The sequence below is a fragment of the Trachypithecus francoisi genome, unplaced genomic scaffold (assembly GCF_009764315.1).
Source record: "Trachypithecus francoisi isolate TF-2019V2 unplaced genomic scaffold, Tfra_2.0 Lachesis_group12, whole genome shotgun sequence".
In the NCBI taxonomy this organism is placed as follows: domain Eukaryota; kingdom Metazoa; phylum Chordata; class Mammalia; order Primates; family Cercopithecidae; genus Trachypithecus; species Trachypithecus francoisi.
The window spans coordinates 73614558-73627500 of NW_022681457.1; the positions used below are offsets into that span (position 1 = coordinate 73614558).

The following is a 12943-nucleotide window of genomic DNA, read 5'->3' on the forward strand; positions in this document are numbered from 1 at the left end:
CTCCAGACTTACTACAGACATTTTCTCCTTCCCTTTTAGGTTCTAAATCAAGTGTATGATAATTTGCAACAATTTGAGGCAGTTCTTAATAATGCAACTTTTTAGAGTACTGAACTATTTCACTTGAAGTATCCAGTGTTAACAAGTGGAATGGTTTTAGAGGTTTTGTGTTATGGCCAGAAGGTAAAATTGGAAGAGAATTATAACAGTTACAACGTAATTCCTTAAGTTAAAAATAAATTCATGACTTTTGTCTCCTTAAAAATTGGAGACTCTGGTTCTAGATTAAAGAACACTCTAAAGTCTTAGGAGGTAAAACCATTCTCCCTTCCAAGTGTAGTTTAATTACTTGATTTTTCCCGCCTTTCCTATCAATTCAAACTTTGGCTTGAATTTTGGTGGCTGGGATTTCTAAGTCACTGAAGCATGATTTGCTAAGTGCAAATGAGGCAAACAGAAACAGCAGATTAGGAATGAGGTCGTTTTGGAGAGCGAGAAAAGTACTCTTGCAGAAACATCAGGAAGTTCACCATGAACTGCAAAACGTGCTGTTCTTTATAAGAAACCATATATTTAGGATGGAAGCAAAATTCTGTTTGATACCTGTACCACCTTTAATGATTAATGGTTTTTAGATGAAAGCAATGATAAAACAGACCTATACCCCCATTCCTCTCTTTTAAACTGTCAGAAAGATTTTCATCCAGAGTAAATGTGGCTGATTTCCAGAGTTTCTACCAACTTCTCTTTGTTTAATTTTTAGTTTGTTGTTGTTTGTTCAAAAACATTCAGTTCTATCGAAACCCTTGCCCAGAAAGCAAACCAGATGAACTTCCTTTATGGTCATTTTTTTCTTAGTTTAGAAAGTTTTACACTGCTAAATATCACTCCAGTTTTATTTTTGAGTAAATGTTATTGCCACTTTTTGTGCCAAAGTTTTTGCTGTGCAAAATCTGTGTGGATTCAGCTACTGGATTCTGAATACATATTGGATGTATCATCCAGTTAATAGCATTTGCCATAGGTGAATTGTAGACACTTCTTCTCCCCTGGAAACATTCCATCTTTCCTGTCACATATTATACTTTTTGTTTAATATATTTTATGACTAGAAATTCAGTATTAAACTGATTTCTCATAAAGTTACTATAATATTTGGGGTTGAACTTTGATCAGAGTAGGATATTGTTGGTTTTGTTTGCTTTTTTTGAAGGAATGAATCATATGTCTACAGGAGAAAATCAGTTGTATCTAGTCATATTCTTCAACTATTTCCTTCCTAACATGGTTCTTTAGCTTTGAAATCATTGTGGATTTAACATAACTGAAAATTCCTCTTGTGGCCGGGCGCGGTGGCTCAAGCCTGTAATCCCAGCACTTTGGGAGGCCGAGACGGGCGGATCATGAGGTCAGGAGATCGAGACCATCCTGGCTAACACGGTGAAACCCCGTCTCTACTAAAAAATACAAAAAAACTAGCCGGGCGAGGTGGCGGGCGCTGGGAGGCTGAGGCAGGAGAATGACGTGATCCCGAAAGGCGGAGCTTGTAGTGAGCTGAGATCCGGCCACTGCACTCCAGCCCGGGCCACAGAGCGAGACTCCGCCTCAAAAAAAAAAAAAAAAAGAAAGAAAATTCCTCTTGTATGTCTGCTGACCAGAGGAAAACAAGAGGGCTCTTTGTGTACTTTCTCATAGGCTTTTTTTTTTTTTTTTGAGACGGAGTCTCGCTCTGCCGCCCAAACTGGAGTGCAGTGGCCGGATCTCAGCTCACTGCAAGCTCCGCCTTTCGGGATCACACCATTCTCCTGCCTCAGCCTCCCTAGTAGCTGGGATTATAGGCGCCCACCACCTCGCCTGGCTAGTTTTTTGTATTTTTTAGTAGAGACGGGGTTTCACCGTGTTAGCCAGGATGGTCTCGATCTCCTGACCTCGTGATCCGCCCGTCTCGGCCTCCCAAAGTGCTGGGATTACAGGCTTGAGCCACCGCGCCCGGCCTCTCATAGGCTTAACACTGAAAGTAGAAGGCACTAGGCGAGAAATGGTATATTCAGGCGGTTAAAAAGATCTTTGTTTTGTATGTTTGGTTTTTATAATAAAGTTGAATTTATATAGTCTGTGTATACAACTGACTGTTAAATTGTTAGTCCATCCCTTACTTAACAAAGAAAGGAGGTATCAAATACTATAGTTTAAAGAAATTACTATATAAAGCAATATTCTCATGAGATAATGAACTTTTGGTAGGAAATAAATACCCACCTCACTGATACATGTGTTGATGCTAAATTCCTTTGACTGGAAATTATTATTATTATTATTATTATTATTATTTTTGAGAGAAAGAAGAACCAGTATGTGCCTTTTAGCTTTTCTTGAAATCAGGTTTTTGTATGAATCCAAGAGGGAATATGATTTTTAATGTAACCATAAACTCCAAGGGAAAGAAACTTTTTTTGAATGCTTAAGGCAGTGTGCTAGGCAATTGACATATTTTTATTCATTTAATACTCACTACAACCTGTAAGAGGTAAATATTTATATTTTATGTTTGAGGAAATTCAAAGTTAGAGAGTTTACATAGACTTGCCCAAGTTCACAAGCGTAGAAGCAGGTGGTGAAGTCTAGATTGTCTTACTTTAAGAGTCATGCTCTATCTTCTCTATTACTCTGTCTTCTTCAAGATCAGTCAGTGAGGTATTTCAAAACTTTTAAGATTTTTCCTTTGAGGGCTGGGCATGGTAGCTCATGCCTATAATTCCAACACTTTGGGAGGCTGAGGCCGGCAGATTACTTGTGGTCAGGAGTTCAAGACCAGCCTGGCCAACATGGTAAAAACCCTGTCTCTACTAAAAATAGAACTTGAACCCGGGAGACCAAGGTTGCAGTGAGTCAAGATTGCACCTCTGCCCTCCAGCCTAGGCAACAGAGTGAGACTCCATCTTAAAAAAAAAAAAAAAAAAATTTATTTTGGATAAAGAAGTTGAAATTCAATACATGTACATAATGTCTTTCTTCCACAGCTTTGTTTTTTATAGTTATTATTTTAGTTGTAAGCTATTAAAGGCAGATATTATTATTCCTCATTTTATAGGTAGATAGGATAAGTCATAAAGTGACTTGGCCCAGATGTTACAGCGTGATGTTGATGGAGTCAGGAATATAAGCAAGGCTTCTGGCTGTTTCTCCAAGGCTTATTTCACTAGACATTATACTGCTAACACAGCATACTGTGTATAACTTATGCAGTCATAAATGTAAACTATTCATTCAGTCATAAACAAACATTGAGTATGTGTGTTTACGTGGTCTGGTATATTATTTATTTAACGTATTGTCCAGAGCCTCTTTAAAAATTATTTTTGGATATATTTTTAGGAAGAAATGTTAGTGAATTACTTGTATAATTGGAGAGCTGATGCCATGTTTTCTAAAAGTAAACTTTATAAATTAATAGCATAATTTAGCCACTCACTAAGTGGATGGTATTTATTAACTCATAGTTGTTTTATTACCCAGACAGGTGTACAGTATATTCATTTGTCCATTGTTTAATTCATGGAGAACACCTAGATAAGACAACATTTATTTTCAAACCCTGACCACTAGGCTTTCAGAATATATAAATGCCCAGCTTTTTTGACTTAGAAAATAGCCATTATAGCTAGTTAGTCTCTATGTATTGCTTTGTGTAATTTCCATTTTAAAAACCTGATTTAATTGATTCACAAGTTTATCTCTAAAATAAATGTGGAGTTTTTTTTTTTTTTTAGGAGATGCCTAAAGATTTTGCCATGGCATAGACTTTAAAAAATTGAAATAATAAACAAGTACAGAGTTCCTGTTTACTTTTCTTTCTGTTCATTGCCTTCCAAGAGCCTGAGTTGTTTGTAGAGGAAAGTTGAGTAAGGATAAAAACACTTGGTTGAAGTTTTAGAACTAAATTTCTACATAGAGCTTCCAAATTGGTGTCATTTTTATATTTATTTATTTTTAAGGTACAGGGATCTTGCTATGCTGCTTAGGCTGGACTTGAACTCCTCCTGAGCTCAAGCAATCTTTCTGACTCAGCCTCCTGAGTAACTGGGTCTACAGACATGTGACACCTTGCCCAGTTTCCCATTAGTATCTTTTGTTGTTGTTGTTGTTGGTGGTGGTGGTGGTGGTGGTGGGTTTTTTTGGGAGACAGGGTCTTGCTCTGTAGCCCAGGCACAATCACAGCCTCGACTTCCTGGGCTGAAGTGATCCTGCCACCTCAGCCCCCTGAGTAGCTGGTACTATAGGCGCTCACCACCATACCTAGCTAATTTTTGTATTCTTTGTAGAGATGGGGTCTCATGACGTTGCCCAGGAGTTCTAGACTCCTGGGTTCAAGCCATCCTCCCACCATGGCCTCACAGAGTGCTAGGATTATAGGCACGAGCCACTATACCTGGCTTTCAATCAATATCTTTTTTTAAAAAAAGATATTTATAGATTAGTAAATCTATAATGATTACATGATTAGATGATCAAATAGAAAAGAATAGCAAGGCCAAATTATAAGATCGTGATTTTCACAGCTGGGAAATTTTTTTTTTTTTTTGAGACGGAGTCTCGCTCTGTCGCCCAGGCTGGAGTGCAGTGGCCGGATCTCAGCTCACTGCAAGCTCCGCCTCCCAGGTTTTACGCCATTCTCCTGCCTCAGCCTCCCGAGTAGCTGGGACCACAGAGGCCCGCCACCTCGCCCGGCTAGTTTTTTGTATTTTTTAGTAGAGACGGGGTTTCACCATGTTCACAGCTGGGAAATTTTTAAAATGCATTTACTCTTTTTTGATTTGAGAATTTTGGATGCTTTTGTATTCTTTGGGTCTCATTAAATGTTAGTGAAAACTGATGGGATCATTCATTAACTGGTAAGATCTCTCTCTTCCTCTCATTTTTTGAATTGCCTTTTTGTTTTGAGATGAGGTCTCACTCTGTCACCCAGGCTGGAGTGCAGTGGCATGATCTCAGCTCACTGCAACCTCTACCTCCCAGACTCAATTGATCCTCCCACATCAGCCTCCTGAGTAGCTGGGCTATAGGCATGTGCCACCAAGCCTGGCTAATTTTTGTATTTTTTGTAGAGATGGGGTTTTGCCCCAGCCATGTTGCTCAGGCTAGTCTTGAACTCCTGAGCACAAGTGATCCTCCTGCCTCAGCCTCCCAAAGTGCTGGGATTATAGGTGTGAGCCACCGCACCTGGTCTACCCTAGCAATTATACCAGAGGGGATTTTAAATAGGGAGTAGGTTACACAGATGTGGAGAAGTTTGAAAGATCAGAAAAGGGATAGTGAGACAACCTAGATAGAATGACTGCAGGAGGCAGCTGTACCACCAAGCGCAGGTATGGGTGGTTCTTTCTGCTTGGCGAGGAAAGGAGCCCAGGGCAAGAGCAGACTTGTAGTTTCAGTGAGAAGGGTAGGGATGTGGAGGTCATGATTCCCATTCCAGACCAAGAAGCAGCAACTAGAACACATCTACCAGGGAGAGCCCCCTGCCAACCACCAGTGGGCACAAAGGAAAGTGATAGAGGAACAAAGGAAAGAGGCTGATGGAGGTTGAGGTTAACAGAACTTTATTTGTAGCTCATTGGAGGAGCCCTAGGAACTTGGTCCCAGACATATGAGAAGGAAATCCTGTTCAGCTGATACTGGTAGCGTTGGCAGGATGCAGAGAGACTTATGGAAAAGGTGCTGGGAAAAAAAAAAAAGCTAGAAGCTACCATCAGTGGTTGATGCTAAAACAAAATGAGTGCCACCGTTGGGGTGATATGTCACTGGTAGGGTGATGTTGATAGGATCAATGTGTGAACTGCAAGAAGATAGGGGTGTGTGTATGTGTTTGTGTGTTTGCTGTCAAAGTTTCTGTTCTGTTACTGGTCATAAGGCCATAGTTGATACTGTGAGTTTATTTCACCATTTATTCTGTATTCCCTGTTTTCAGCTAGCACCTCAAATGGTCAGGGTTTTTTGTTTTGTTTTTGTTTTTGTTTCTTTTCCCCCCGATGGAGCATCTTACACCTTCATTTTGAAGAGTCAGAATCCTCAGTTTACCTGCTTTTTTATTAGTTGTAATTTTCCGTTCTTACTAGACATGCCCCCCAAAAATCTCCTGGGCTCCAGTCATAGTCCATTGTGTAGCAGCAGCCCAGTTTTTTTCTTGGTAATCAGGACCAGTCACTGTAGCCAGTACTCCTTCCCTAGGTGGTGATTCAGTGCCATGAGGAGTGCAAAATGGCCAAGCAGCATTCTCAAGTTCCAATTCAGTGGAAGTGTTGTGGAAATGTTACATCTTTGGGAACCATGATTTCTGAACCATCAGCACCCAAAGTTGCAGGAGGCAAAAGTTTAGTAAGCTGTTAGGCATGTAAGAGGAATCACTGTGAACACTTAATTCCCATACATGTGTTTTCTGGCAGTATGAAAAATAGTGTGGTGTTTTGGACACTGATGTAAACCATTTATACCACATACTTTCAAGAGGAACCCTAATCTTTGAGGTTATCTCCTAACCAGTGTCATAACTGAATCTTTAGTAAGTCATTCTGTTGTTCTGTCAAGCTAGCTGCTCCTGGGTAATGGCATACACAGTGATCCCAGTGCTGCACTTCTTTTGCTGTGAAACAAGTTCCTTAGTTAGAACCAATGTTGTGTGGGAAACCATCAATACTTAGGTATTCCCTAAGTCCTTGAATGGTGGTCCTGACAGATGCATTGCTGTCAGGTAAGTCAAGTTCCTATTTAGAAAAGTGTCTTTTTCAGGGAAGATAGATCACTGCCCCCTCCGTGATGGAAGTATTTTATTACCAGGTCCCTGGGAAATGGCATCTTATTGGGGACTCAGTATTAGACTGTGTCACTTGCAGCTTAGGCACTCCATAGTTTGCCTAGCTAGATGCAGCCTTGGTGAGGGGAAGTCCATGTTGCCGTGTCCATGCGTAACCTCCATCTCTGTTGACGTGGCCACATTGTACATTAATGCATCAAGCAGCCTCAGTAGGAACGGAAAAAAAGCTGACTGAACAATGTCTTCTTATCCATGTTATTAAGATCCTTTTCTAAAATTGGTTAGCCTTTAGAGAATATTCACTTACGAAACAAATATATTTAGCCGGGCGCAGTGGCTCACACCTGTAATTCCAGCACTTTGGGAGGCTAAGGCGGGTGGATCGCCTGAGGTCAGGAGTTTGAGACCAGCCTGGCCAGCATAGTGAAACCCTGTCTCTACTCAAGATACCTCCCCTCCCCCCCCCCAAAAAAAAATTTAGCTGGGCGAGGTGGCGGGCATTTGTAATCCCAGCTACTCAGGAGGCTGAGGCAGGAGAATCGCTTGAACCCAGGAGGCAGAGGTTGCAGTGAGGCAAGATTGCGGCATTGCACTCTAGCCTGGGCAACAAGAGTGAAACTCCGTCTCCAAACAAACAAAACCAAATATATTTATATTCTGTGTGCATTCTAAAGGATCTATTTTCATATCTCTTCTCCAGACTTTCTTGTCATCCAGTTTTCCAATTTTATTCTTTTCAGGACCTGAACTGCTGGCCAACCCATCATCTATTGCTTATGATTCAATGTAGATTTATACCTCAGGCTATCTCTCCTTCCAGATGAAGTGGTGAACATAGTACAACATTAAGTTCTCCCTAGTGGGAGGCTTTTCTTTCACTGCTATCTTTCAGGGTTTTCATTGATTATGGTCATAGTACTACAGCAGTGTAATTTTGGTTGGTGCTAGCATATTGTACATAATCATTTTTTCTCTTCCCAGTCCAAATTTTTTTTCCCTCAGTTAACTTAGTTATTTCTTATTAATTGTTGGGAAATACAAAGTACAGCTTTCACCCTCATGTGCTTTCAACCACTGGACTCTAGAAACTTTACCAAGGTGGCAGCCCCTGTATTTTTGTGGTATGTGTCTGCTAATCCCTAACATGCATGCGTCCTACCAAAGTATCAAAGTATAGGTTTAGTTTTCCTTATTTGAAGTGCATAGGACCAGAAGTATTTCACATTTCAGTTTTTTTCAGATTTGGGGATATTTACTTTATACATACTGGTTGGTTGAGCATCCCTAGTCCAAAAATCCAAAATGTTCCAGTGAGCATTTCCTTTGAGTGTTATGTCAGTGCTCAAAAAGTTTCAGAGTTTGAAACATTTCAGATTTCAGACTTTTGGATTATGGAGACTTAACCTATACTTGCTGTTTATGCACTTCAGGACCAATCTATGTTGTCATCAGTGTAATATCGTTCTTTGGAATGTCAAGTTAATCAAGATCTCTACAGACTATTATTATGACAAAATGTCAAGTTAATCAAGATCTCTACAGACTATTATTATGACAAAGAGCAGGAGAGTTGATGTAATCTTCAGGAAAAGACAATGAAGGTATAAGTGTACCCTGCTATGTGAAAGCAAAATGCACTTCCCAGTGCTTACAAATTAGTGTAGAAAATAAAACACATATGTAAGATCATTTGTTTCCAGTGGTCTCTTCTTACATTACAGTCCTAACTCTATGGATCAGGAAACCAATATGGAATATCTACCAGTTACTGAGTGTGTTTTTTTGCTCTTTCAGAGCAAAAAAAACAGGGCCTAGGGAAATAACTGCAGGGTAGATTGACTGATCACATTTACTGTGAGCTGATTTGGGCTAAAACTTGACTTCCAACTCTAGTCTTTCACTTTTGTAAATTCCCCAGTAATTAGCATCATTTTAGAGTTAGCATCTAGTAATCTCCTAAAAATCTGGATATTTTCTTTTTATTGGTACACAGATACTCTGGTAAACAGCTGCAAGTGTCTTAATGGAAATCTTAGAGGAAAATTTACAATAAATACTTATGGCACTGTTGTGTTTTAGGGGACCATACCTCATTTAATCCAGGGGCTTTAAAGTCTGTGAACCAACTTGTGTTTGGAAACTGGAAGTGACTTTGATTCTCCATAGTGGTCACTGAAGTCAGGATTTAGGCTTCCAAGTCTGGGGTTTCTACTGTTTATAGATCAAGTAGTGTTTTAATAGACTGATCTTTAATTTTATTCCTTAGAAATACCATGCTCAGTTTGAGACTCCGTCTCAAAAAAAAAAAAAAAAAAAAAAGCCAACCAACCAACCAAACAAAAAAACCACATTCAGTTAAGTACTTCTAAAGGTGTCTGCAGGTCTTGTACGTCACAACCTTCTTGATTATTACTTTCTGTCCATGTTGTGCATTAACATGATTGTTCTTACTTTTCTCTGTCAAATTTTGCCATTTGACCTCTGCCACTCTGGAATCTGATCAGCTTGTTCAGGAGTCTTTCTCAATCATGTCATCTCCCCGTGTCATTCCCAACTCACAGAAAACAGTCACCACAGAGTTTTTCAAATACAGATTCCCTTACTAATGTATTTTAAAATGCTTTAATACTGTATCCTCCAGGACCTCATGGATGATGTATAGGATGGTATGTATATATTCAGATTATACATGGTAAATCTACTCCAGCATTCCTGTTTCTTTAAGCATCTGTATTTCTTCTGCATTATGCTAGGAAGGTTCAGGCATCTCATCCATATGAAATGTGGACTCTTTTGAGAGTTTTCATTTAGTCAACTAGTAAACGATTAAGAGTTTAAGCTAAGAGCTTTCACAAAAGTGGAGGCTAGCCTTCTCAGTCATGGGAGAAGGAGCTGTTCACCCACGTATCCTCATTCCATATCTTAGGGACTCACTCCTTCCAAAACAAAGGGAACTTAGAAAGTATGTTTATTCAACTTTCACCATAATTCTGCAATCTGCAAAATTAAATTTTGGACCCAATTCTTGGCAGAGTTGTACCTATGGTTACAACAAGTAAGAAAATTTTAAAGGGCTATTTTTAAAATTTTGTAGCTATCTTGTCATGACTTGAGCTGAAAGTTAAAAACTTAAAAACTCTGTATCATTTTCTTTTTTAAGTCTCCAAGTCAGAAGCAGCCATCCGCAAGTCCTTGGTGTCATTATTACCATCAAAATAGTCAAATCAAACAGTAATTTGGTTCTCTTAGACACTTGTTTCAATAGGCATATCATCATAATTAAATTAGCTACAGGTGATAATGCAGTAATCATTATGCCAATGCATGGAATGGATCACTAGTATCCCGTTTATTATTGACAAGGAGCTAGCAGTGAATTGAAGGTCACGGTCACATAATCAAGCCAATTCTTGAATCCTGTCTTTGAAAGTATGTTTCCTGGGAACTCTTTACTGTATCAGGATCCAATCAGGAAAATGAAACATACTAGATATTTCAGCAGAGGAAATTTAAGGTAGGATTGGTAACATAGGTATGGAAGACTGAAAGAGCAAAAAGAGGTAACATGGATATGATAAATGCCAGAGGAAGCTACCACTGTTAGGTTTAGGGAACAGAGGGGTTTAACAGAACCATGAAGCACGGAGGAGACTCATGAAGCTGGGGACCAGACCTCTGTGGATGTACACTGTCCAGCTGCTGCTTGTGTCTAAGGGAATTTCAAGAAGCTGGTTATAAGAATGCTGAAAAGAGCTGAAGACTGGAACCCACCTACAGGGTGATGCTGATGGAACTGTATGCAAGCAGGAAAAAAGAAGTCTTTCCTCCCTTCTTTACTAATCTCTACTAATCTCCTCCCCTCTTTAACTACTAATCTCTAGATAGCATCTCATCTTGCTAGAATCTAACAGGAAACCATCTAGCAGAAGAAAATACAGTTTTGCAGAATACTGGCCCCCAGCATCCCAGAGTAGACTATATAGAAAGGTGGATTTGAAGTCAAAAAACAGTTAAGTCAGTGACTAGCTTTTTCTTAGGTTTTTCTTCAGTTCTGAGAAGTTATGGCAAACTTTAGAGATGTAGAATGTCATCACACAGATTCTGTTCATAGATGTTTAAGAGCTCACTTTAGATTTCAGCTGTGGGATTCTTTCCTGCTTTTGGACATTTTCTTGGTTCCCATGTTTTTTTGTGCAAGATTACTTTCTTTGAATTTAACAACTAGGAGAAAGGATAGGTTTTTGTCTTGGATCAGTGATTACTGGATTATCTGAGCTCTGTTGATTGAAAAACTAACTGTTTTTGAACTTTTTGGAATATGATTTACAATGAAAAATACTTGGAGTCCCAAACACGTGTACATATACAACTATGTAACAGAATAAAAAGTTTTATGGAACAATAGTTGGTCCTGTTAAGTGACACAATACTGGTAATTTCTATTCTAATCTTTAAAAGACTGATCACAACTCACCAAGTCAACAATGTAATCTATAGTTTGATGAACATTGTTCAAAGCAGTAGTATGAAGAAGGGAAATTAAATAAAAAATAAAAATAAATATAACTTTTTCTGCTTAATTGAAAAACAATTGAACATTGTTTTTTCTTAAATTCAGGTTGAGAAGAAAGATGTTTTAAAGCTGGTCTTGAGTACTAGTGGTTGTGGAAGATACATACAATACTGATGTTGCAATTGAAACACTCCTATGGTTCCCTCTCTCCCCACCTCCTTCTCTCAGGGAGGAAAAAAGAGAAGTGGCAATACATGTGATAAATTAAGTCAGAGAAAAACCAAATTTTAAAATAATTATTCCTCTACTTGTTAGTTTGGCAAATATTTGAGTGCCTCCTATATATAAAATCTTAAGCTCAGGGCAGAGGATACAGCCATTAAAAACACAAATAAGGCCGGGCGTGGTGACTCACGCCTGTAATCCCAGCACTTTGGGAGGCCAAGGGAGGCGGATCACGAGGTCAGGAGTTTGAGACCAGCCTGGCCAACATCGTGAAACCCCGTCTCTACTAAAAATACAAAAATTAGCTGGGCGTGGTGGTGCGCACCTGTAGTCCCAGCTACTCAGGAGGCTGAGGCAGGAGAATCACTTGAACCCAGGAGGTGGAGGCTGCAGTGAGCCGAGGTCGCCCCACTGCACTCCAGCCTGGGTGACAGTATGAGACTTTGTCTCAAACAAACAAACAAATAAAAAACAAAAATAAGAGATTTATTCTTGTGGTGCTTATATTCCAGTGGAGACATAGATGTCAAATCATTAATTATACAACTAACTTTATAATTATAGTTAGTAGTGTGGAATTAGACCTAGTGCCCTGAGTTGAAAAACATTCAATCTGAGATATGAAAGGTTGAGTATAATTTGTTAGAAGAAAAATAGAAGTGGATGGGTAATGGAGGAAAGGATATTCTTAGAGGGAATAGCCTGTGTTCCTCTGTGAAATGGGAATGATTAAGGTGAGAGAAGAAATTAAAGACCATGTGCCTATTAGCATAGAGGGCTGGAGATAATGTAGCACAAGAAGATGGAAAGCTAGATAGGATTCAGATCATGCAGGGCCTCATAAGCCACTTTAAGTATGTATCTGAAGAGTAAAGGAGAGTAATTGAAGGGTTGAGAAAGAATTATATGAAGACATTTGTGTCTTTTTTTTTTTTTTATTATACTTTAAGTTCTAGGGTACATGTGCATAACGTGCAGGTTTGTTACATATGTATACTGATGCCATGTTGGTGTGCTGCACCCATCAACTCGTCAGCACCCATCAATTCATCATTTATATCATGTATAACTCCCCAGACATTTGTGTCTTTAATTTCACTCTAGGGGCATAATGGAATGGAATTCAGTGTTGTAGGAGTACATATAAAGGGATTAGTTAGGAGGCAATTGCATTAGTTCATACAAGAGGTAATTGTGGCTTGGACTAGAGTGGCAGCATCAGAGGGTAAAGGTGGATGACTTATGCAAAACATACTTAGGAGATATAATTTAAAGGACTGATTAGGTATGTGAGATGAAAGAGAAGAAGGGATCAAGGATAACACCACAGGTTTCTGGATTGAGTTGATATTAGGAGTAATGGAGGAGGATCAGACTTGAGGAAATACTAATGAATT

At 39.2% G+C, this 12943-nt stretch overlaps 1 protein-coding gene across 4 annotated transcripts in view; it reads left to right on the forward strand.

The window, feature by feature from the left end:
* The window catches only part of FAF1 (Fas associated factor 1), a 534320-nt gene that overhangs the window by 181155 nt on the left and 340222 nt on the right, over positions 1–12943 (forward strand). The window lies entirely within an intron of this gene.